Source organism: Lissotriton vulgaris, chromosome 3_2, assembly GCF_964263255.1.
Source record: "Lissotriton vulgaris chromosome 3_2, aLisVul1.2, whole genome shotgun sequence".
NCBI classification, from domain to species: domain Eukaryota; kingdom Metazoa; phylum Chordata; class Amphibia; order Caudata; family Salamandridae; genus Lissotriton; species Lissotriton vulgaris.
In genome coordinates this window covers 177,037,146-177,061,425 of record NC_141690.1, presented here as the reverse complement: position 1 = coordinate 177,061,425, position 24,280 = coordinate 177,037,146, and positions in this window count along the sequence as shown.

The window sequence follows — 24,280 nt, the reverse complement described above, 5'->3', positions numbered from 1 at the left end:
ATACTGATCTCATGTACAATTTGTGGAATCAATGGTGGTTTTAAGAACTGAGCACTAGGGTTGACTCTATTTGTTTCTTCCTGATAAGGTGGCGGATTTTTCATTAATAAATCTTCAAGATAATCATCTTATGAATCTCCACTAGTCATTAAATTCTTTGTTTTCTCTGTACTCTTACTTCCTGTTGATTCTTCTGAGGTCAACACAGGATATAATCCTTCCACTAACATAGATTGTCTCCATTGTTTCATTTACTTATCTCGTGTTTCTTTAGGATATCTAGGATAAAATCTACTAAAACGTCTATCACATCGTGATCTGTCTCGTTCAAAAGCCTCAGTCTCCCACTCTTCTAAAACTTCATACTGCGTTAATCTTGGTCTGGGGTCTAATTCATTCATGCGAGTTCGATCGAGGCCTCAACTCCGTGACTAAAATGGACGCTCACCCGATCCATAGGGCGGATGAGCTCATTTACCGGCTAGGGGCAGCATGGTACTTAAGCACTTTCGATCTTACTCAACAATGTGTATGGTGAGCCAGAATCAGCTAGTTCAGGAACCATTATGTTACCTACATATACATCGCATTTTGGCATTGTAACATTTCCAGTATCAACATGCTTTACATCATGCACAGACGGTGTCAGTAATACAGTGAATGGCTTGTTGTGAAAATATTTAATCATTCTCAACCATGTTTACTTGTGCATTCCTGAACATGCGGGCATAATGTCCTTTCTTCCCACAATTCCTACAATTTGTACTTCTAGCAAATCAATTGGGAAAATTCGGTCCATGGTTCTGACTTCCACACTGCGGGCATCTCATTTTGCCATCTTTATTCAAATTAAAGTTGAATTTTGGTTTATCAAACTTTGCACCTTTTTCCTGTTTTGTAGCAGTTGCAATTGCGGCGTCATGCGATGTATTTTCCAGATCACTTTTTTAAATGGGCAATGGCATCAGTTGAAGCATTACTGTTGCGCATTTCTTGGATCTTAGAGTCATTAGTACATCCCACCAAGTGATCACGGATGAGAGAATCCGTCAACTGTTCGAATTCACAAGTCTCAGCCAAAGATTTTATTGCTGTTACATAGTTACCAACTCTCTCACCCTAGGGCCTGCACAAGCATACAAAATGTGTGTCTCTCCATGATGTTTGATGTTTGATGTTTTGTGGTTTTTATATAGCGCTCTGTCACTCCAGGGAGCATCCTGGCGCTTTTATCTTCATTGCTGACCAGTAGTATGATGTTTCAGCTGTGTTTGGAACGTTTGAGTATAATCAGACCAAAGTTTTGCATTTGGATTCTGGGAGTCCGTATATCCAAGTTTTTAAGATTTCTTGAAGGTCTGTTCTGAAGATATTAGACGAAGGTCTGTGGGGAGTGTGTTCCAGGCCTTGGCCCCAAGAACTGCCAATGATTTTCCTCCCTTGGTGGTGAGTTTAAACTTGGGGACAGTAATCAAATTGGCTGTGGCTGATCTAAGTTCTCTCAAGGGATGATACCTGTGGAATCTGTCATTTAGGTATTTTGGGCCCCGTTTATGAAAACACCTAAATGTGATCACAATGATTTTAAATAAGATCCGCTTCTGAATAGGAAGCCAATGCAGCCTATTCAGGGCAGCTGATGCTGATGATCTTCTGGGCAACCTCAAGACCAATCTCGCCGCCGCATTCTGGATAGTCTGTAGTTTATATAAGGTAGATTTTGTTACTCCAGCATACAGACTATTGCAGTAGTCAATTTTAGATGTTATTAAGGCAACTGCTACTGTTCGGCGGGCGGGCATTGGTAGATAGTCAAAGAATTTGCGTAGCCCTTTCATGATGTTAAAGCAGGCAGCTGCTATTTCTTTGGATTGTTGCTTGAAAGAAAGTAAGTTGTCAAATTTTATGCCCAGATTTCGAGTGGCATTGATGGTATCTGGGGGAGCTTCCGCATCGGGTGGCCAACAGGTGAGTGGGGAAAATAAGTTATTTTTCCCAAATGGTATGATCTCTGTCTTTGCAGAGTTGCATTTCAGATGGTTTTCGTGCATCCATTTAAAGGTTGCCGTCAGACACTCTTTTAGGTCTCGTTCTGCTTTAGCTATGTCTTTGTCCAGAATCAGGACCAATTGGGTGTCGTCGGCGTATGCAACCGTATTCACATTGAAGGATGAAATAAGACTGATCAGAGGAGCCATATACAAATTAAATAAGGTAGGGCTCAGACTGGAGCCCTGCGGTACCCCTGAACCAATCTCCTTCTCCTTTGAGTAGAATTGTCCTAACTTGACGATTTGTTTTCTGTTTAACAAAAAATTTGTAAACCAGTTCAACACGGTGCCCCCTATACCTGCCTCTACTAGGCGATGTAATAATATGGTATGGGACACCGTGTCGAATGATGCCGACAAGTCAAGGAGGACGAGAACAGCCCTTCAGTATTAGTTTCTAATAATAACACAGTCATTTCACAAACATCATTAGGTTCTCCTGCTCCTCTGCCAATTGGTATGGGATCCAAACTATCATAGATATTCCTACCTTCGATGCCAATATTATGAAGCAGAACTGCCTTTTTTCTGGCTGGAGAGAATTTTTCACCACCAATGGCTATGAGGTCCGAATCAAAAAGTGGTTTCCACTTTTTCCAAGGAACAATAGGCTCACCATACTCTGATAACAACTGAGGTGCCACTGGCCGTTGACATTCTGAAAGATAAGGTCACTTATTAAACTAACAAAATAAACTAATAATAATAATAATAATAAAGCTTATAAAGCGCCTGGTTACACTTAGAACAGTGTGTCCCCGTGCTCTGGATACAGACCAAGAAAGCCACTATAACTGTCCGAGAGAGAGCACAAAAGGGCCAGGGAGAGAGCGGAACCTAAACTACTTAATAATTTAAAACAATACTATAATAAAATAAGATAAAACAACAAGCTAACTGATATGCTGGTCTTAAATGATATTTGTGGTAGTCAATAAATACTTCATCTATTTCACTCCCTTTAAGTACACATCCAAAACCATAATTGTCTCAGTTGTTTGCTGCTGCTGTTGTTAAAAAAAGGAAAAGTAACGAGTAACTGCTGAAACAAATTAAAATAGTAACTTATCTGTGTAAGGAGTTTTGTTATCCTTTTATTCCATACATACCCCGGATAAGGGGTTCTTGTCTTCACTCTTTTTTTTTTATTTGTGCAGGTATAGCACACCGATGACAGCACTGCCCGTATATCTCAAGTTACACACTCACAGGACTCGAGTGACAGTCCGGTGCATCAAAGCTGTTTAGAAAACACAGCGTGATATTCCTAATTCACCCGTACGTCCTCAGCATTGGTTTTAGACTAAGATTCTCAGTCTATTCTTTACTTTCGTGTGCACTTTAAATGAGCATGCGTCATCCCCCCCATCAGTTTACTTGTGCGCACGCATCGTGAGTGCGTCTCAGTCAAGACTCAGCAACCACTCACGCACCAGTCCGCACGTCTGACAAGGCCTGCTACCTGGAATCTGCCTCGCTGTGAGTTTCTTTTTACTTGCGTTGCTCGTGCGTTTAATGGCAGCTCGTGCACATAATGGCAATCCACAGCCCAACAGCAAGTCAATATTCCAATTCACTTGCAATTCGCTCAAAAGCGCTCGCACTTGGTCATCTCCATGCTAAATAAGTTATCTTTAACAGATACACGAGTTTCGCAACTTCCTTGACAATAAAACGAGGAACACCAACCTTCGTTGTAAATTTCTTCGAAAATCTCATCAGACCAAAGCACACTGGGTTCTTCAGTGGATGTAAGCAGTAGTCATCGCCAGTATTGGAACAATGCACACAACAACTTAATCCTCAAGAAATGCTTTATTTACACCCACCGGAACAGTCTCCACTAGCAGCAGACGCCGCAACTAACACTCAACAATTGAGGTCCGCACGTTCTGCTGCGGATGCACTCAACATTCCCAAAAGGAACCACATATTGAAGGGCAAATTACAACAAATAGCTTTAAACTTGCATAATGGTAGCCTCCGGTCTTGTAATGAAATGTCGATTCTCCAATTAACATACAGAGAGAATATTGATTTCATTACAAACAACAGAGTCTAACATTATCCAACCCTCCACGCCCAAGTGGAGTAATGTTATATATTTTTTAAAGTAAATAAGAACTTCTATATTTGAATTGATATTTTTATATGTATGTTAAGGATGCTTTGTTGCATTTGCAATGCTTATTTAACTTGAATATTACAATTTTAAATATTGTTAGTGGGTATCACTCTTTTCTATTTTTTTCCAGAGAATTCTTCATTATGAAGTTTCTTTCTTCATCAAGCAATTCAGTCAATTCAACAAGTTTATTCGGATGAGTTTAACTTTTCGTCGAAGCCTTAAGAGGATGATGCCTAGCTACGCTGTTACTATGTTATGTCACTAAAGTTCTATGGAATGTTTTACTTGTGATGTAACACATGTTTTTAAAGGGCTGCATGTTGGGGCAGCAATAAAAGTTATTGCATAATGTTAGCCTCCGTTGTCTTTAATGAAATCAAGATTCTCTCTGGATGTTAATTGGAGAATCGCCATTCTCCTTTCAAGTGTCCTTTACAGGCTGATTTCTACACACAGCCTTTGTGTAGAGTCTTGCTTCTCATAGCAGATTGCACTGGGGCTGTCTCCATCATGGAGCACACACACATCAGGGGCACAATGAGGTGTGATGTTTCTTTACCTTGTTTCCATCAGCCAAAGTGAAGGTGTAGTGAGGGAAAGACAGAACAGACCTCGCCTAGAGACTTCCTCACCTTACACAAATGTCTGCACTTGCATTGTTCCCCTCTACTATCCAACAAATGGCAGTGCTCAGGTAGACTAATCAGCAGCTCTTTGTGAACCAAATGGCTCATGGAATTTATTAACACAGTGCTGTCTCTCTTCCCTCACTTCAGTGTCTAGGGCTGGGCTACTCCTCCAGGTACAGAATACAAACAATACACTTCAACTGACTGGCAGTTCAGTCCTCACCACCATCCTAGGCTAAGTCACGTCTTGGGAAGACAAAATGGTTCACACTGACTTACATTACTCTGGCTCATATGCACCATACATTTGCTACACTCAACCCTCATACAGACATGTGCACTGGATGTAAGTGCAAAGATTGGGTTAGCAAAAGGTACACCCACTGTAGCTGACCTTTAGATAGATCGGACAGTAGATCTCAACCTTAGTGAGAAAGATTAAACAATCTGGTCAAACTATAGATTTCTCCTTCCAATGATATGTTGCCACCACTGCTTTATGCACTATATCTATAACAGTGACAATAGTCCACTGTCAGTAATGAGGGTACGCTCGGTGTTGCACTCCAGGTCACAGGACAAATCCAGGACCTCTTATCATCAGGGACAATCCTAAACCTCTGCACACACGCTTATATTAAATGCTGGAGCCAAATTAAAAAGTGAAGATACTATTTATACATGCAGTTGGACACTCAGGGCAGGAAACACACCTGTATGCTATGCAGGGGACATTTCCGTCCCAACTTCTCTTTGTAATAAGCATTATTTAAACGTCTCAGGCCTTCCCAATGTGTCCTTTGAAACCTTCATTTTCACTGTTTGAGGTATGCCAGCTCAGACAGAGAGCCAATATAGAAGACGGCCCACACATGGTTTTCTAAATAGTGATTTGAAAAGCCTCTTAATACATTTATTTATGAGCAAATGCAAGCAGATTTCTTTCCACAGCGCCAGAAAACGTGCAAGTTTTTTTAAATCTGTGAACTCGAGCCTTCTTTATGGGTTAAAGAGTAATGAACTCATTGGAAATTTTGCTGTTCTGTGTATGAACAGAAAAAAACATATTTTAGATTTGTGACTGTTTACAATAGAAAGTAATGTGTTCAAAGTAATGGTGCTTTAACTTACAATCAGGTTCTTTATATTTGAATGCCCTGAAAGAACCGGTGGGCCATGTCCCTTTCTAATGTGCAGCGTAACTGGTACCATATAGTCATTAAGATTTTTCCGTCCCTGGATACTGTTCTGTGTGAGGACAGAGAGCCATTATTTAGATTTAGGGCATCTTGATAAAAATGTGCAGCGTTGGGACTTACATTTGAGATGTTTCTGTTAAAAAAATTCGAATCAGGAAGAGGCACAGCGAGCCGTCATACTCTGCCCACCGAAGCCAATAATGGGCACTGGATGCTCACCGTGGAGAAACATCAAATATCATAATGGTCTGTCTCCCCTCCCCCACACCTACCTTCCTCTACTCCTCCTTTCCTCACTCCTCTCTTTCTTCTTAGTGAGGGTACAACAGTGTTACCTGGAACAATTTACGCCAACCAGCAATTCGAGCGTTTGTGACTTACTTCAAGCCATACGAGCCACTATGCCTTATGTAACCCCAAAGGCGTCTGTATTCACCTTCACGCACTACTACTATACTGTATATATATATATAAATATATATATATATATATATATATATATATATATATATATATATATATATATATATATATATATATATATATATATATATATATATATATAATCTTCAATAAAATACTTTGAAATAATAAAAAAAAATCTTAGTTGATTCAATGTAGCTGCTCAGCGGTCTCTTTCAATTGCCACTTTGTTCTAACGCTCTGCAAAGCAAACAGGCACATGATCAGTGATACAATGTTTCCGCGTGAAAGACCAATCTATCAAACACTCCTGCAGCAGCATTTACCTCACATGTTTCGATATTATCTCATTCCCCTGGTGTGGTGGATCCTTGTGTCTGCTGCAGTCCAGATTTCCGGTTGTGCTGCCATATAGCTTCCCCGTGTACTGGTGAATTCTTGGCTTCGTAGTTTGTCAAAACTGCCTCAATCCAACGTGTGTTTTAAATAGATGATAATATAAATAAACCAGTGACAATATGTATTTCCAGACTAGAAGTCTTGAAGTTGATATTATTATAGAGAGTCCAATTATTTGGCTTCTAGATTAAGTTGCACTCGTTCAAAGTCATTTTTATTGATGTTTATTTATTTATTTATTTATTCAAAGTTTTATATAGCGCGAACAAGATCCTTACAGATATCAGAGCGCTTCACAATGGCAGGGTAGGGGCAGTAGGAAAGAACAGTGGTAATGGGAGCAATGTAGTAGTCACTAACATGAAAGGATAATAATAAAACAAAATACATAAAACATATCAATATACAGTCAGGTGAACAGGTAATAAAACGGCACAAGTCATGGATCCCATTACATAGGTGTTCAGGTACAGGTGTTCAGGTACACCTTGGGTGTGTGGCAGGCTTATAACAGTGTTTTAGTATAGAGAGCGCACTGAGTGAGGGCATCGGGAGGGTGAATCAGTGAACCAATGTGTCTCATATATTGGTCGGTAGGACGAAAGAAGCGTTGTAGTGTCACCATCAGGTAGAGGTATAATGCCAAAGGACAAGGTGAGCATTGATACAAGGCAATGTAGAGTCTCTGAACCATTACCTATAAGGTTCAGGAGATCTTGGCCAGAAGGATGGTTTTCACCTCTTTCTTGAAGAGTGCAGCGGAGGAGATACGCCTAGTTTCATATCCTGGGTGCCATTCCTGAGAAGGAGCGCTTGTAGGTTTTCTCTTTCCTGAATCTACGGGGTTTTAGGAGTAGATTTTTTGAGCTTCTATTGGACCTCGAACCTCCTGATATGGACAATTTTTGAGCGAGGTAGTTGGGTGCATTGTGGTGCACGGCCGCGTGTGTCATAACTGCAATTTTTAGTTGTATTCTGGCTTCAAACGGCAGCCATTTTAGGGACTTTAAATCTGGGGAAATATGCAAATGTTTTCTTGAGCCAGTAATGAGTCTTGCGGCAGCGTTCAGGGAGGCTCTTAAGGGTGCTGTTGTGGATAGCGGGAGTCCACTGAGGGTCACAATTCCGTAGTCGATTCGAGGGATGACTAACGCTTGTACAGCAGTTCGGAAGTCTTCAGTCGGAAGGAAGGGTTTGATTTTCCTCAGTGTGTTTATTTGGAAATTAGCTGCTTTTGTGGCTTTGCTGATGTGTTGCTGCATGTTGAGCTTGGCGTCCAGTGTGATGCCTAGTGATTTCGCTGAGTCCACGATGGTGGGTTGGACATTGAGTGCTGTTAGGTTGTTGAGCCATGTTTGGGTGGTGGAAATTTTCGCCGGGGGTGAGATGAGAAGGAACTCAGTTTTCAGAGCATTTAGTTTGAGGTGATTATCGGCTAGCCAAGACTGAGTGTTAATAAGCATGGAGTTCAGATGTTTGATATCTTCCGGAGATTGAAGCTTTAGGTACAGTTGTGTGTCGTCGGCGTACATATGGAATTGGACATTAGAAGCTTGGAGCAAGGTGGCGAGCGGTTCCATGACGAGGTTGAACAAAGTGGGGGAGAGGGAGGATCCTTGTGGAACACCTAGATCCGCAGGCACAGGTGAAGATAGCACATTATCGATCTTGAACTTCTGAGATCGGTTGTGTAGGAAGGACGAAAACCATTTGAGAACCGTTCCCGATAGACCCATTCTAGTGCTTAGCAGTTCCAGCAGGTTCTCATGTTTGACCGTGTCAAATGCTGACGAGAGGTCAAGAAGGATGAGGAGACAGGACTCATTGCGATCAAGAATTTGGAGGGCGTCATCAATTATGTGTGTCATAGCTGTTTCCGTGCTATGTTTCGCTCGGAATCCTGATTGATGAGAATTGAGGAGGTCAAATTGGTCAATGTGTCTTGTTAGTTGGAGTTGGAGTTGGTATGAGGGGATCAGATAACTCAACAGATATATTCAAATCGGCTCGTAATGCCATTAAAGTGAAGTTTAAGGTTATGTTCTTCATATTTCTGACATTTCATTTAGACCATGCACTGTGCTGCTGAATCTAAAAATTAAATAAGCCTCTTTTCTAAAGAGTGTTGTTGGATTGGGCTTGATGACACTTAGTATTGTCCATCTGAAATCTCGTTCACTGTGATTCATTTCCATAAAATGGCTGACCATCGGGCGGTAGCTACTTTAGTTTTAATCTTTGACCTGTGTTTCACCAATTTTTGTCGCATGTCTTGATTAGTTTTTCCAATATACCGTTTTTTACAAGGACATATCACTGCATATATAAAGTTTTTTGTTTTGAACTTAGAGAAATCTTTCTGCGTCCATCTGATGTTGCGATGTACAAATTTGGAGCCTTCAATTTTTGTGTCACATACTGAGCAATTACCACGCTTGTGGTGTCCTATAATCGGTTGTAAGTTCCACTGAGATAATAGGTCTCTTTTCTTTGGTGTTGAAGTAATCTCTGTATGAACGATTTGTTGACCTATCTGGTATTCTTTCTCATGGCAAATTGAGGTGGTTGTAGTGGTTGCTCCATGTTTTTTAACAAATGCCAGTTTTGAAGTATAATCTTGCACAATTTGTTTGTATGGTGACCGAATGTGGAGACACAAACTAGCTTGTCGTCAAGTTGTTTTTCTTTCTTGAGTAATAAACATTCCCATGGTGTATAGTGGGCTCTTTTCATAGCATGTCTGGGCATCTTTTTGGGGTACCCGCAATCTTTTAGTTGGGCTTGAAAAGCTTCTACGTGTACAGTATAGTCTTCTTGGCGTGTACAGTTTCTTCTCATCCTCAGCAATTGCCCGTATAGTAAATTATCCTTCAGACTGCAGGGGTGAAAACTCTTATAATGAAGAATTGTATTTCGATCTGTTGGTTTCTTGTGTAGAGTTGTAATCAATGTGTTCTGATTATTCTTGACTTCCACTGTTAGAATGGAATGCGTTATTGCTCCATCTCTTATGCTTTACACTGTATTATGTTAGCATGCATGTAGCTACTTTGTATTAATCACTATTGCATATGTGTGTAGTCAATCCCTACAAATATTGTGTGAGTTAAAGTTAGCATCTGTGCCGCCATTTTCTGCCATGCGGCCACCATTTTGCTCTATGATTGAAACTAAGCTTCTGTCTCATGTTGCTTGCCTCAGCAGAAAGAAGATGGGATGCATTTGTATCTCCAAAGTTAGGCCTCACTGAAGTATGAGAAAGTTGCTCGTTAACGCATACCTTTCCCTGCAGATAGAGGTTTGCTCCCACTGTTCCCACTGCAGGCATGGACTGTATGACCTTGCCGGAGAGATAGGGTGTCCCTGGTCTCAGACTCTTAGCTCATCTCTGAGTGTCTCTTGGTATCTTGAATATGGTCTGAGGACCATTCTTGGCATGTTTGAACTTGGTGGGTCTGTGGACCCTTGAGATACCGAGTGTTTGTGAACGTTCTGCCAGGCCACTTGTTGAATTTGGTTTACTCTTGAAAAGGCCTGGGGCTAGAGCCTATCTTCTTGTCTTGGTACAGTCTTTGGACTGTCTGGTACAGTCTTTCGGCTGTCTTGTCTTGGTACAGTCTTCGGACTGCCTGGTACAGTCTCCAGATTGTCTTGGTGTAGTTTCCGGACTGTCTAGTCTTGGTGCAGTGTCCGGACTGCCTTGTCTTGGTGCAGTCTCCGGACTGTCTTGTTTTGGTGCAGTCTGAGGACTGTCTTGGTTTGACAACCGTTTTTGGAACAAGCGCTTGAATTGTTTGGGTTCTTTGTGAACATAGTGCACCATTAGTTTGTTTTTGTACGGTCTGTGGACTGTCTTTTTGGAACAAGTACTTGCAATTGCTTTGCCCGGCAAAATAATGAATTTGGTCCCTTTTTGAAAATGCCTGGAGTGAGCTTAATTTGTTCTCTTGTTGTCGTTGTTGCTTCGAAGATGCCCATTGGAAGAAGATCAGCTGGATCCCCCAGGAGGCACTGTTAATATTGATGTGCGCGAAGAATGGTCTTGGCCCTACTATGTTTAGTACACTGTGGCACAAATATACCAGGGACAATATCGAGTTGAAAATGGCAAAAGAGGGGCACTTTTGATCAGAAATAATAGTAAGAATATACATTTGTTTTGACATAGGAAGAGTGCAAAGTAAGAAAATGATACCGCATAATGTAATAAAAAGGGGGGCGGTGGGTTGGTGATGCCCAGATTTCACTTAGAGCTTGTGAGTTACAGACATGAGCTGCATTTTGAAAATGGCATGCAGCATTTCGGTGCAATGCTCAATTAATTAACTCAGGGTTGATTTGAGTGTATTTTAATTTAGGTTTGACATCACTATAGAATGTGCATTTAATTTAGGAAATGTGTTTTAAACTTTCAAGGTAGTATGTATTTTTGCTGAATAAGATTGCATTTTAAAGTGTAGGAGAAAAAGTTGAAATACAAAGCTTATGATTTAGTCTGCTTTGGAAGGCTTGCTGTTCATTCAGCCTTGAGATAAGAATTTAATTTATTTTGCTGTCTCTACTCTGTCTGTCTTTTTATGAAAAGGATAAATGCAGAAATACACAGCCTTTTCTGCAGAAGGGAAAGGAGGGGCTCATTTGGGCAGTTTCTGTGGGACACGCAGAGCAGCAGACAGAGAAGTGAGAAACAAAGGAAATGAGCTTGAAAGGCAGACAGATTTAATTTTTTTTTATATATATATTTATGTGTACATATATATATATGGTGGCACAGAGGGAGTTTGTTCAGAAAAGTTGTTTGCAGGGAATGAAAGTGGGTTACAATGTGTTGTTTCACAAGCAGAAATAAAAGGTGCTCAAGCAGTGCTGGAAAATTGTGTTCTTTTGACATCTTTGTAATAGATTTGAGCATTGGAAGAAGAAAATATAAAATTAAAAGAGACGTAGTAAATGGAAATGTGCAAAACAGAGAGAAATGCAGGTTCAAAATGTGTCAGCTCAGCAAATGCAAATGTAAATTCAGAAAAAGGTACCAATGACAGGAGTTTTTAAAACTCTGATGCTCCCTCGAAATATGGAGAATGTTAAAATTATTTTAAATAAGTTGTCCAGCGCAAATGTGAATTCTTTTCAGAAAGAGAATAAGAACATTGAAGATGAGATTTTTGGCTCTAACATTTCTGGCATTACCAAGTCCATTGTGACAACGGTGGAAGGTTCAGATTTACCCCACTTAGGAAAGAACATCAAAGTTGTAGGAGTTTTAAAAGAGAAATTATAGAGTCAATTTTAGAGAGGGTTGCAGCAACAATAGGTTCATTTGAGAAAGGTTATCAATTTGTTGTTTGTGACTCAGGCCTGACAGGAAAAGATTCATTTTGCGAATTAAAAGCCACAGATTACTGTACATCAGATGATGTTGAATATCAGATTCCTGATGAGGATGTACAGTATAAAATGGCCGAACAAGAGACAGCTGTAGCATTGTTTTCATAAATGATAGTTGACAAATTTCCCTCTGATTTTATTGCTTTAAATATTCAGCTGTTCTTTCTATTGCTGCTGCTTCTGCTTCTGCTATGTCGCTCAGGCTGCGTTGGCTATGGCACATTTTGCTCTTTCTTTGTCTCCGCCACCTGTGGCCATTATGACTGTTAGTACCCCCGACATGCCAATTGCGTCAGCATCAAGTTTCGCTAACTCTTATACTTGCAGCACAGCCAGCAATGATTCTAATGTCTGTAATTTCTGTGCTACTCCATCTGTGGTTTTTAATTTCCCGATGTTAGTGAGTACTGGGACACAGGTATGTGGATTTGAGGATAAAGACTGGGTGAAATTGGAGGAACTTGTGGGTTCGTACTTGTGATCTGAAGTGAAAGAAAAGGAAAGAGGATGATAGCTAATAAAAGTGCTCAGTGAGTTCGTGTGGAAGGTGTGTGGCATGTTATAAAAATTATGAGCCTTTTGGGCAACAGCTTGGCTTTAGGAATATTGATTGGTTATATAGGAGCAGTGTTTTAAAAAATGCTGCGCCGCAGATTTTGTGTGATGTCAACAAGGATACTTATTTTTCTAGGTCGCATTGTCATGCCTTTGGGTTCTCTCATTCTGCCGAGGAAATGGTCGGGGGTAAGTCACCAGCTTGTTGCCAGAGGACAGATGAGAATGTGTCTGATGTTTTTACTTGACTTGAAGGTGTTCTTAGATTATAGTGGGCTGGAGTTGCCTCCTAAAAGAGGATTTGATTGTTTGTTCACAGATTCATTCCTAATGTGTTTTCTGAAATAGCGGCCTGGTTGTAGACATTTAAGAGTACTTGGTCTACATTGCCTCTTTCTGTTACATATTTAACATAGCACAAAATTATGACTGTTTCTATAGGTTTTTCAGATGTATTAGTTGTAACACACATTTTGCGCCCTCTTGCTTTGACCATTGGCCCTTTTTTCCGTGGATTCTCAGTTTGTGTTAATGTCTAATTGTGGTGAGAATGTGATGGGTTTGGCATCCTACTATTACTGCTCTCAGGCAGGTGAATGTCTAATGATGGGCCTTAATGTAAGTAGTGAATTTATGCATGATGCAGGATTGGTTGAGAAAGGTGTTGGTGAGGAGGCGACTGTTGATTTCAATAGCCCCATTATTTTTATTGTGTCTACAATTTTGTGACTGATTGGTGTGAAGTTAAAAAAATGTGTTTCGCCAACTTCTTGCTGTTCTAGCCATTGCTATGCTTCTGCGAATGGTTCTTTCTGCTGCTCAATATTTTTCTATCTTTGATCTAAAATACAATCTTTGGAGGTACTATTTATTTCAATAACTAGCTTACCCGTTGCGCGTTGCTGCGATCTCAGAAGAAAGGAAATTTAAGGAAACTTGTTATGATAACATTCAATTTACATTGTGTCATTTTTATTGAAACTTATTTATTTTAATATGGAAAACATTTTAAAGTGTTGTTTTAATTCTGTTTATTTATTCAAGTGCTTGTTTTTCCGCCTGGTGCGTACACGAATAAATCAGAAGGTTTTTTTTTTTTTTGCCAGAAACCTTCGCTGGAGTGTACTCAACAACTTTTAACATATTTTTTTTGTTTAAACTTATTTATTTATTTTTGCCAGAAACCATCGCGGGAGTGTACTCGACAACTTCCCAAATTTTCATGGCGATCGGATAAATGGTGTAGTAATGCATAAAGGACAAACAGACATACTTTCGTTTTTATATATATAGATAGGTCTTTGTCCGGATTCACATTGACTGGTAGGAGCCTTGTTAGGCTCTGCTACACTTCTTAGAACTATGCAGAAAAACAGAGCAATCAATGTTTCAGACACAGGGCAAAGCTGTAGGGACAGTGCAGTTAAACAGTTATTGCATTTGGCTTTGAATGGCCATGAGGAAAGTTTTCAACTGGTAAGTATTGTCGACCGGAGGTCACCCACTTAGGTCACCTGCTGTCGAAAGGGGGTAGGAGCTTAGCTCCTTGGCAAACTATCACATTAACTCCATCCATGCTGCTGAGGAGCACAGCTCGTCATGGAGTACAGTGGAGCTGCACTCATGACGAGCTGAGCTCGTCACGGCCGTTGGAACGTTCGCACGTGGGACTAATTTCCCCGCTGTGCTGAACGTTCCAAAAACGGGTGAGGCCGTGACGAGCTCAGCTCGTCATGAGGACAGCTCCGCTGTACTCCATGACGAGCTCAGCTCGTCACCAGCATGGAGGTGCTTCGTACGGCCCCCCTCCCCCCGCACAGGAGGTGAAAAACCCCCGCAGCGAAGGGGTTAAAGAAGTGCATGGTACAAATTGTTGCACGCCATTTTGTGTTGTAAGTTCACGAGATGGCTTGTTGCACTTTTTCTGTGTTTGACGCTTCGTAGGAGTCCTCCCAAGCTGTCTAGAGGCACGGTCATGATGGTGGCTGTCTCCATAAGACAATCGATTGGACTCATTTTAGCCACTGATTTCACAGATATGGTACCACATGCTGAGAACATGCCCTTGAATAAAAGACAGACACAGCACCTTACCAGTGCATGTCTAACTGGCTACAAATCAGCATAGTTCGCAAAAATTTCGTGATTTAAGGATGTGCCACCTTGAATTCAGCCATGTTACTCCCCGCCCTTCTGCCAAATGATGGAATTAAAAAAGGGAAAGGAGATGAAAGGATGGGTAGACTAGACTGATGTTCCCTTATCAGATCCTCAATGGGAACAATAGGTCGATGGCTCTTGTTTAAATTCACAGGTGGCACAACCCCTATTGCTTATGTTACAGCAGTACTACATACAGTCGCAGAGACATCATGAGTCCCTTATCAGTTAGCTGTAGTCCGTTTAGTATAGTGCCCACCGAAAAGTAACTGATGATGTGGGAAGGGATAATTTTTGCAGATCAGACAGCTAAGGAAAATGATCAAACTGAAATGAAAAGAATGCTTGTAGTAGACCCTGCTGGGTGGGTACCGGAAGTCGTGATGTTTAAGTTGAAAGTATGGCACAATTGAAAGGACAAGGGATGGTGAATTGATAGGTCAGGGAAGAAAAAAGAATGTTGCCAGATGCATATGTTTTTCCTGTGGTTAGGATGAGACATTACCCAGCCTGTGTACTGTATGGTGCGCATGATGCACAATACTAGGAAGGGTACCTGTATGCCCCTGGTAATTTAGCACCACACATTTTCACTTTTTGATGTTCTTCAGATGAATAATATAGGAATAGATGGATGCAATAATTCCAAAGGATGTCCTTATTATTTTCGAAGAGTTTGGTAAATGGATTGAAACTTGCTCCACTACTCATTGTTGGGTAAAATTACTTTGCCAGTTAACTGAAAGTTTACATTCTATTTACTAATAGGTACGGGACCCCTGCAGTCACATCAAAGGGGATCAGACGCGATGCCCAGCCTGGCTGCTTGTTGACTGAGACGGAGCTGCAGAGCAATCAATTGCTGGACGAGGCGGTACCACCGAAAAACAAAAGAGAGAGGGGCTATCCAGGAGCCCCAGCCTGTTGGTCCACCTGTGCTTTAAGCCCAGCCCATTGAGCCCCAGCCTGTGGACTTGCCTGTGTTTGAGCCTCTGCCCCTTGGTCTCCTTGACTCTGACACCCTTTTTTCCTGACCTCTCTGTGCCTGGAGTGTTAAGGTACAATCTACGCCCGAAAGACGAACAGTGCACCAAAGGGAAAGTCAGATTAGTAGGGATGGACTGCATTGCTGAAGAAAAGGGTGCATGTACCCTGCCTGTGGTACCATTGATAGCTTAGGGGAAGGCAGATTGGTGCATTGTTTGGACAATCAACGAACAGGGCAAATGGAATTTGATTCCAATGAAAGAAATAACTTGCCCTGCAACGTGGGTTCTGGATCAGAGCTAGACGAACAGCTCCACCACCGGTGCTCAACGGCGCCTACGCCTAATGAATGATAGGGACTGCCAGCGAGACCCAGATGGATGCTGGGAACTTTGTCCCATTTCCTTGTTTTATCCCCATTGGCTCCATTGCATGTCCTTTCCCTCGGATGCCAATAAGTCTGCCTTGGACCTTACTTCATAATGTGTACTTTACTTATGGATCGCACACTCATGTTTTGCCTATGAGGGAATGGTTTGACAGTTGTTGCCTCTCTTTTCTTTTTCCACAATATTTGTTGCCTCGTCTATGCATCATACATTCTATCAGCTACACTGTGAAAGTATGTTGCTACCCTGAGCCAGAAGGGATGCTGACACGAAGAATATGCCCCTGTATGCCTGCTGTATATCAATGCTGACACAGCGTGTGTTAGCCTCATATAGAATTTAGGTCTGACAGATAGTCCATAAGTTAGCAACAGTAGCCTGCGATTGAACAGTTTTTCCTATCTTTAGAATTGTAAACACCCTTACCTTATAGCAAGCACAGTGAGCAGGGAAAGAAGGGGGATAGAGGGAGGCAGTTACTGACCAGCACTAGTGGAGGACGTGGGCGGGGTGCCGGCAGGCAGCACGGCTCAAATGAAGTCGGGAATGAAGATATGCCACTAAGGGTACCCATATGTCAATTGGGCGAGATCTTGCGGGAAGTAAGAATTTAGATAGCAAGGTCTGACATCTTGAGGCGTCTTCAAGCCAATGAGCGAATTTGGACGCAGGTTTCCGACCACAGCACATGGCAACCCTACGCCTAGCCAGAACGAGCAGCATTGCAATCAGGCGGTGAGAAGCATCCGGGCAGAATTTAACAAAGTCTAGCAGACACAAGGGTGGATCGGGCTGCAACAGTGCAGAGCAGTGGCGGCTGGTGACATTTGAAAGTGGGAGGTCGTAAAATTTTCGTTGGTGTGTACCACGGCGAGCGAGCATAGCCGGCAAACCCTAACAATCTAAGAGCAATTGTGGAAAATCAATATTTACATAGAAAAACTGTGTCTGCATAATCCGGTGACTGTCATAAACGCTTCGTGACCACCTCTCTCTCTCTTTGCCCCATTGTACCCCCACTCTCTCTCTCTCTCTCACACACACACACGCTGGCACGCACGCACTCACACAACGTCAGACCGTCGTGGCTCCAACAGTGCACATCACTGACCTAATGCAGCTCTCAGTAAGATTATAAAACAGGGTTCCTAGCATGGCTCTAGAAATGCTCCCCTAATCCGAACTCTGGGATTCTGCTGCTTGTGTAAAGCTAGGAGTGAAACTAAGACCCCTCTAATGCTGCCCTGAGCAGCAACACAACAGTCCTGCTACCTAGCACTTTATCGCTCTATGCATAACATAAAATTATTTCCAGAGGTGTGTGAAACCTCCTCGGGAGTACAGAGTCAGCCTTTGACACACTTGTGTGGTGAGAGGACACAGCTCTGTGTGCAGCCGTCTGCGGGAAACTGGCTCGGCCTCTGGTGCCCATGTGTGAAAAGTCCACACGTTTCTGACCAGGCCTAAAATTAAGCTAGACGTGGGCCTGCGTTCTGCGACATTATTTGTTCGGACTGGTGTAATTCCCTGTACTCCGAGCTTGTTAATGTCATTACAGAGCTGAAATAACGTGATTACGCTAAATGTGTGTTTATTCAATGAGCAAGGCTGCGGTTGCTTCGCAGCGACTGCTGGCGGAATAATCATTTATTTTACAAGCATTCATTTAGCGCCCCAGCTTTTTCTAGTCTTCTCCACTCCCACTCACAGAAAAGGCGCCAACACATTGTCGGGGCAGCGGGGCTCTCTGAAATTCTGTCAGATGATATGCAGAAAAAAAGGCTCCTTCACAGTAGAGCTACAGTTAATGACCACAGCTTCCACTCCCAGTCACTGAAGACAGCTTGAACTAACTGAAAATGGCATACCTGCTGCTGAGCCGGCCACTTAGTTATTTCTCTTGACGTGGTTCTCCGGAAGGCCTAATTTTTTTGACATTTGACCATGCAAATTCGAGGCCTGGTACATTATTCTGCATTTACATCCTCCCACTGTTGCTGTTTCAGATGTGCTACATGCTGCGGGAGCCGGCTTAATAGAGGCCACAGACCGAGGGAAAGTTAAATATAAATGTAACGGGAGCTTGAAAATGAGCACTAGAGTTTAAACGCGCAAAGCTATCTAGAAAACGAAGAGTTTAAAATCTGTTTTTATTTATGCTGTCCTTTACCTGTGCGCACCTTCCTCCGAGGAACCTTTGCCGCATGTGTGAAGAGCCAATAAATATAATAAAATAAAACTTACCTTGGCTTCCGAAGTTCCCGCTTTTCTTAAGTCCCGACTCCCGAGACTGCAGACTCCTGCCGTCCTGGATTTTGAATTCGTCTGAGGGGGCTCTCGTCAACAGGAAGGCTGCAGGCAGCCTCCCTCCCCTCCACCGCAGCCAGCGCTATGATTGGTTCGGCCGGCTGCCCGAACCACGTAATTTCTCTCTGTATGCTGCCGCAAGCAGCATACAGAGAACACAGGGAGAGTGGGAGGTGGCAGGGAGGAGCGGCTTGCCCATTGTTGGTAATACTGTCTGTTTGGCAGCCTCTGAGGCTGCCCAAACAGACAGTATTAACAATAGTGGGCAAGCCGCTCCCCCCTGCCCTCGAGTAACACCGTCCACTCTAACTTCTGCTTTCTCGCCGTGCGAGAAGGCAGAAACAAATGATAGTTATTACGGTAATAACTACCATTTGTTTCTGCCTTCTCGCACGGCGAGAAAGCAGTGGGGCGGCGCCCAAACGCCCACATGGACGAGCCATCCCTGCTGCAGAGGTTATCTAGAAGATGGCGGCGCATACCGCCTGCCAGAAATCTGACACCTTAGGGCACAGCCACGATAGATGAGAAAAATCTGCAGCAGTGGCAGCACAACGCATGCAACTATCGTTGGGTATGAGTCCCAATTTGTGAGCAGGAGTGCGGTATAGCCTATGTAGATATTTGAAATGAATAAGACGAAGCCGGTAGTTGGGTGACAGTTTCTTCGTTTGATTGCAGCAGTAGAGCCGGTCAGTTTGGGCGATATCCATGCCCAAGTCCTCGCCCCATGCTACGTGCGCTCGATCTGTGGAGATGGAGGTGGACGATAGAGTGAGGGCGTATAATTTAGTGACTATTTTATGAGGAGTTGGGGATGTATATATGAAATCAAGAGCAGGCATCGTAGGCGGAGCCTGGGGGAACTAAGGATGTAACTCCCTTCATATAGTGCGCAACTGATAAAATAGTAAGGTGACCAACGGACCAGAAGAGGTGGGAAGATAGTAGAATGTGTCACTGGGATAAAGATCTGCCAATGTCGACAGGCCCAAGCATGAGGCATGTTTGGACATGCCGGTTGGTTGGAGAGGGGGAAAAGCAGGATATCCCACAATTGGCATGGGGTTAGCCGATAGCATTGGAACATTGGAGAGTTGGCGCAATCCGGACCAGGCCCAGCGCAAGGTCTCGACTGTGTCCACCTCCGCATCTGGGTGACTCACTGGGGCAAATAAGGCCGCAGTCAGCGGCCAGGGAGATGCAATGTCAGTCTCCACAGCCATGTGTGATTGATAAGTAGAGGGGTGGATCCAAAAATGCAGAAAGCTGGCCTGGGCGCTCAAGGCGTAGAGCTTAATATTAGGAGCGTCCATACCTCTTTACCGACATGGGGGGAGTGAGGGTATCATACGCAACCCTGGGCTGCCTGCCGGCCCAAACAAGAGAGATGATCAAGGAATGAGTTTTACGAAAGAAATGAGCAGTGAGGAGAATGGGGATGTTTAAAAAGAGGTAAAGGAATTTCGTCAGAACCACCATCTTGGCAATAGCTATACGGCCGGCAAGGTACAGTGGGAGCCGATTCCGATGCGGAATTCTAGACTCTAGCCAATCCAGATTAAAGCCAATTTCAGGATGAACTCAGATGGTACCTGGTGGGAACGAATTCGGGATTCAAAGTTTTTTTGAAAGACATGTTTCAATAAAGTCTGAATTAGCTAAAAAATGGCATATAGAAAAAGTAAATAATATTACTAATATTACTAAAGATCAATCGAATTAGACAATGGTCTCAGTCTGATTAATCATTAAACAGCAGTACTAAATGAACAGTCAGGATTTTGTGTGTTCATAAAGTTTGATAGGTCCTTCCTGACTCGCTTAGGGCCAAACCCCTTTGCTTTAAAAATTATAATAGAAAAAAGCAGTCTGTATTTCTTGGAGGTCTAGCATTCACTTATCAGTTAAACAAATACTGCCTGCCTTTCTTGATAAAAGCGCCAATAGCCAGGACTGGATATTTTTTAGAATATATGTCTTTCTCTTCTCATCCATGCTCTTGTTCAAACAAACACATTATTGAAGTAACAGGGCACAAAATCTAGGTTCAGGTTTAGTATCTTTTTTTTGACTTCTACATTGCTAATCACTAGTCTAACCTAACAAAGCCTCTTCTTGAACTTCCTCCTAACGATCCCATCTAATTCTCTCTGATTCCACCACAAACAAACTGGGGTAAAACATGGAAGGTTTCTCCTGAGAACACAAACTAAACCCACTAACCCAGGAACACTAAATAGACCACTAGCCTGGGGTTCTGGTGTAGTGTACTATTTCCATAAAGCACTTCAATACCTTGTCGGGGATTGTAAATGCTATATAAATATAAATGCAATGATGGTACAGTACAAAGCAACTCAGCGCTTCATAAGCACCTGGAGGCTATGATGTTTAGCCTAGGTCTCTGGTAAAGTGATGGTTGCCTAAAACGAAGATGCCCTAAATGGCGCTCTAGTATATGTTGTTCACTGGAAGGCTACTCTTCCGGGACAAAATGCTATGCTTGGACTAACTTAAAAATACTTCCAAATTCGAAGGTGTGTTGTACTATGCAGCACACATGCAAACTGGGAGGAATAAAAATATTTTTCTTATTTAACACCTGCTTCAAAGAAGTGTTCATTTTTGGTGTAAATCTCCATAAACTATAATTAGAAGGTGGGGTTTTGTGCCAAAAAAATGGGAGAAAACCCATGTTTCGCCCTGTGGCGCAAAGTAGCACAAAACAGCACTTTGTGCTGCTTTACGTTGCTCATAGGAACAGAACAGGGTCTAGACTCCTCTACAGTAAGGCTAAGCCTACTTTAATCACAAAACCAAAACAACTGCCAATACTGGAAGTACTTTTTTCTTTATTTTTCAAAGATCTGCTATGAATAAAACATAGCAGTCTCTTCTTTATTCTATTGCTAATTTATTATACTCGTTTCTTATTGTCAGAACGCTCTTTCATTTTTTCATTTTCTGAAAATCTTTTTTGTGCATATACAAAATATACAAACATACAAAATCTACAGATTTATACAAAATTTACAATAACAATCCTACACAACACATCCATACCATACCTTTCACACTCCAGACGCTCAAATAACATTCACACATATAACAAAGGCTACCTCTGAGGTATAGGTCACTGTCAACAAAAAATTATATACATTGCAAGAAATGTAAACAATTTGGATAAGTCACAGTTTTTCTCGAAGTTCCAATAATTCAAATATTCAAATTAAGTCGTATATTGATCTAATATCTATAAACTTTTTCATTTGTTGACAAAAACCAAAAGAGATCTACGCGTTTCGAACACCCTAATTGCGGGGCTCTCCTCAGGATGAACACGATTTCTTATGACTTAAGTTCAGGGTATCTCTCAGGACTGGTGTGGGTGTTGTGTTTGATACACTCGCAAGCAAGAGAAAATCGCTTGGGGTGCCCGGTGTTAGTGTCCGGTTCGCTTCACCAGGCGTTCTTTTTATTCGGGGGCTTGTTGTTCAAATGGCCGCCATGTAACTGGAAACATGCACTAAATGCGCACAGTCTTGTCAGGCTTTGACGATCTAGCGTCTTCGCAGTGTAGGCAAACAGTCCTTCCGTGCAAGCGAACCGGACACTAACACCGTGCACCCCAAGCGATTTTCTCTTGCTTGCGAGTGTATCAAACACAACACCCACACCAGTCCTGAGAGATACCCTGAACTTAAGTCATAAGAAATCATGTTGATCCTGAGGAGAACCCCGCAATTAGGGTGTTTGAAACGCGTAGATCTCTTTTGGTTTTTGTCAACAAATGAAAAAGTTTATAGATATTAGATCAATATACGACTTAATTTGAATATTTGAATTATTGGAACTTCGAGAAAAACTGTGACTTATCCAAATTGTTTACATTTCTTGCAATGTATATAATTTTTTGTTGACAGTGACCTATACCTCAGAGGTAGCCTTTGTTATATGTGTGAATGTTATTTGAGCGTCTGGAGTGTGAAAGGTATGGTATGGATGTGTTGTGTATGATTGTTATTGTAAATTTTGTACAAATCTGTAGATTTTGTATATTTGTATACTTTGTATATGCACAAAAAAGATTTTCAGAAAATGAAAAAAATGAAAGAGCGTTCCGACAATAAGAAACGAGTATAATAAATTAGCAATAGAATAAAGAACAGACTGCTATGTTTTATTCATAGCAGATCTTTGAAAAATAAAGAAAAAAGTACTTCCAGTATTGGCAGTTGTTTTGGTTTTGTGATTACGTTACTTTCAGGCATATTTCAAGTGCAAAATAAGTTTGGGGCTGGACAGTAAATCCAACAAAAAACATTTTGTGCAGGTTAACATCAGTCAGGTCAAAAGGTTTTAAATCTGCCCCTTTCTTTGTGAGGACCGGTTCCTGTAGTGTGTTTGGGTACTTTAGAGCAAGTGTGTGTGTGGATATGTGTGTGCGAAGCACAACGGATCGATCCTCGTAGTGTGGGTAAACCCTGAGAGAACCAGACAAACACTGTCTTTGTGAGGACTGGTGCACTCTGAGGCCCCGTGGCGTGGGGTGTTTATGTACTTTAGAGAGAGTCTATCAAAATGTGCAGTTACACTTGCCTCGGTCTGCTTTATAACCTTGAATGTAGGAGAGAGCATGTTTGATTGTGTGTGGCAGCCACGTAGAGAGGGTTGAGAGCAATCTCAGCAGAAGAGACAATAAGAGGGAGGGAGGGGCTGAACTAATAAAAATATTACTGGTTTTTGAAGTGTGATGTGTCTTTTTATAGTTTAGATGTATAATACCCCCGGCATTACAATGGAGGCCGAAGAGCTCACCCCAAACATCCATCAGAAAAATTCTGTGAGCTGAGTCAAGCTGTGACTGACATTGTCTCAAAATAATGGCAGAATATTTCTGAGAAAAAAAGCTTACTGAAAACACCAGATAGTCCCAGTGTACAGAGGGCAGTCCCGGCATCCAGCTGCTTTTTAAAATGTTTAATACATTCCCCGACTTTTCAGACAAAGGTCAAGTGATTCTGCAAAGCAGATCTGAAACGTATATTCACCTTTTCATCTTTCTTTTGGCTGCGTGCTCCCAGCAGAGGCGACTCTGAGTAGGAAAGAGGGAGGCAGAGGGACTCAGTGTGGAGTTCCTGCCATAGCTAATGTTACGTAAACATAGCCTTGTAAATGTGTGATTATAAATAAATAAATAATTATATATATATATATATATATATATATATAAATATATATATATATATATATATATATATATATATATATATATATATATATATATATATATATATATATATATATATATATATATATATATATATATATATATATATATATATATACATAAATATATATACTTGAAGATGAAGGATCACAAGAAAACAACAGCCAGCCAGGGCAAAAATCTGGATCCAAAAGGATACAATGAATCACAAAGAAATAAAATATCCAAGAAAGAAGTGACTCAAACAGATAGATTCACCAAAGAACAAAAATATATTTCCACTACAACGTTTCAGCTTCCGCCTTCCTCAGGTAGTTTCAAGATGGGGAAACTACCTGAGGAAGGCAGAAGCTGAAACGTTCTAGTGGAAATATATTTTTGTTCTTTGGTGTTTGACGGAGGGCTGCTGCTGACACGGACCTTGCCGCTTTG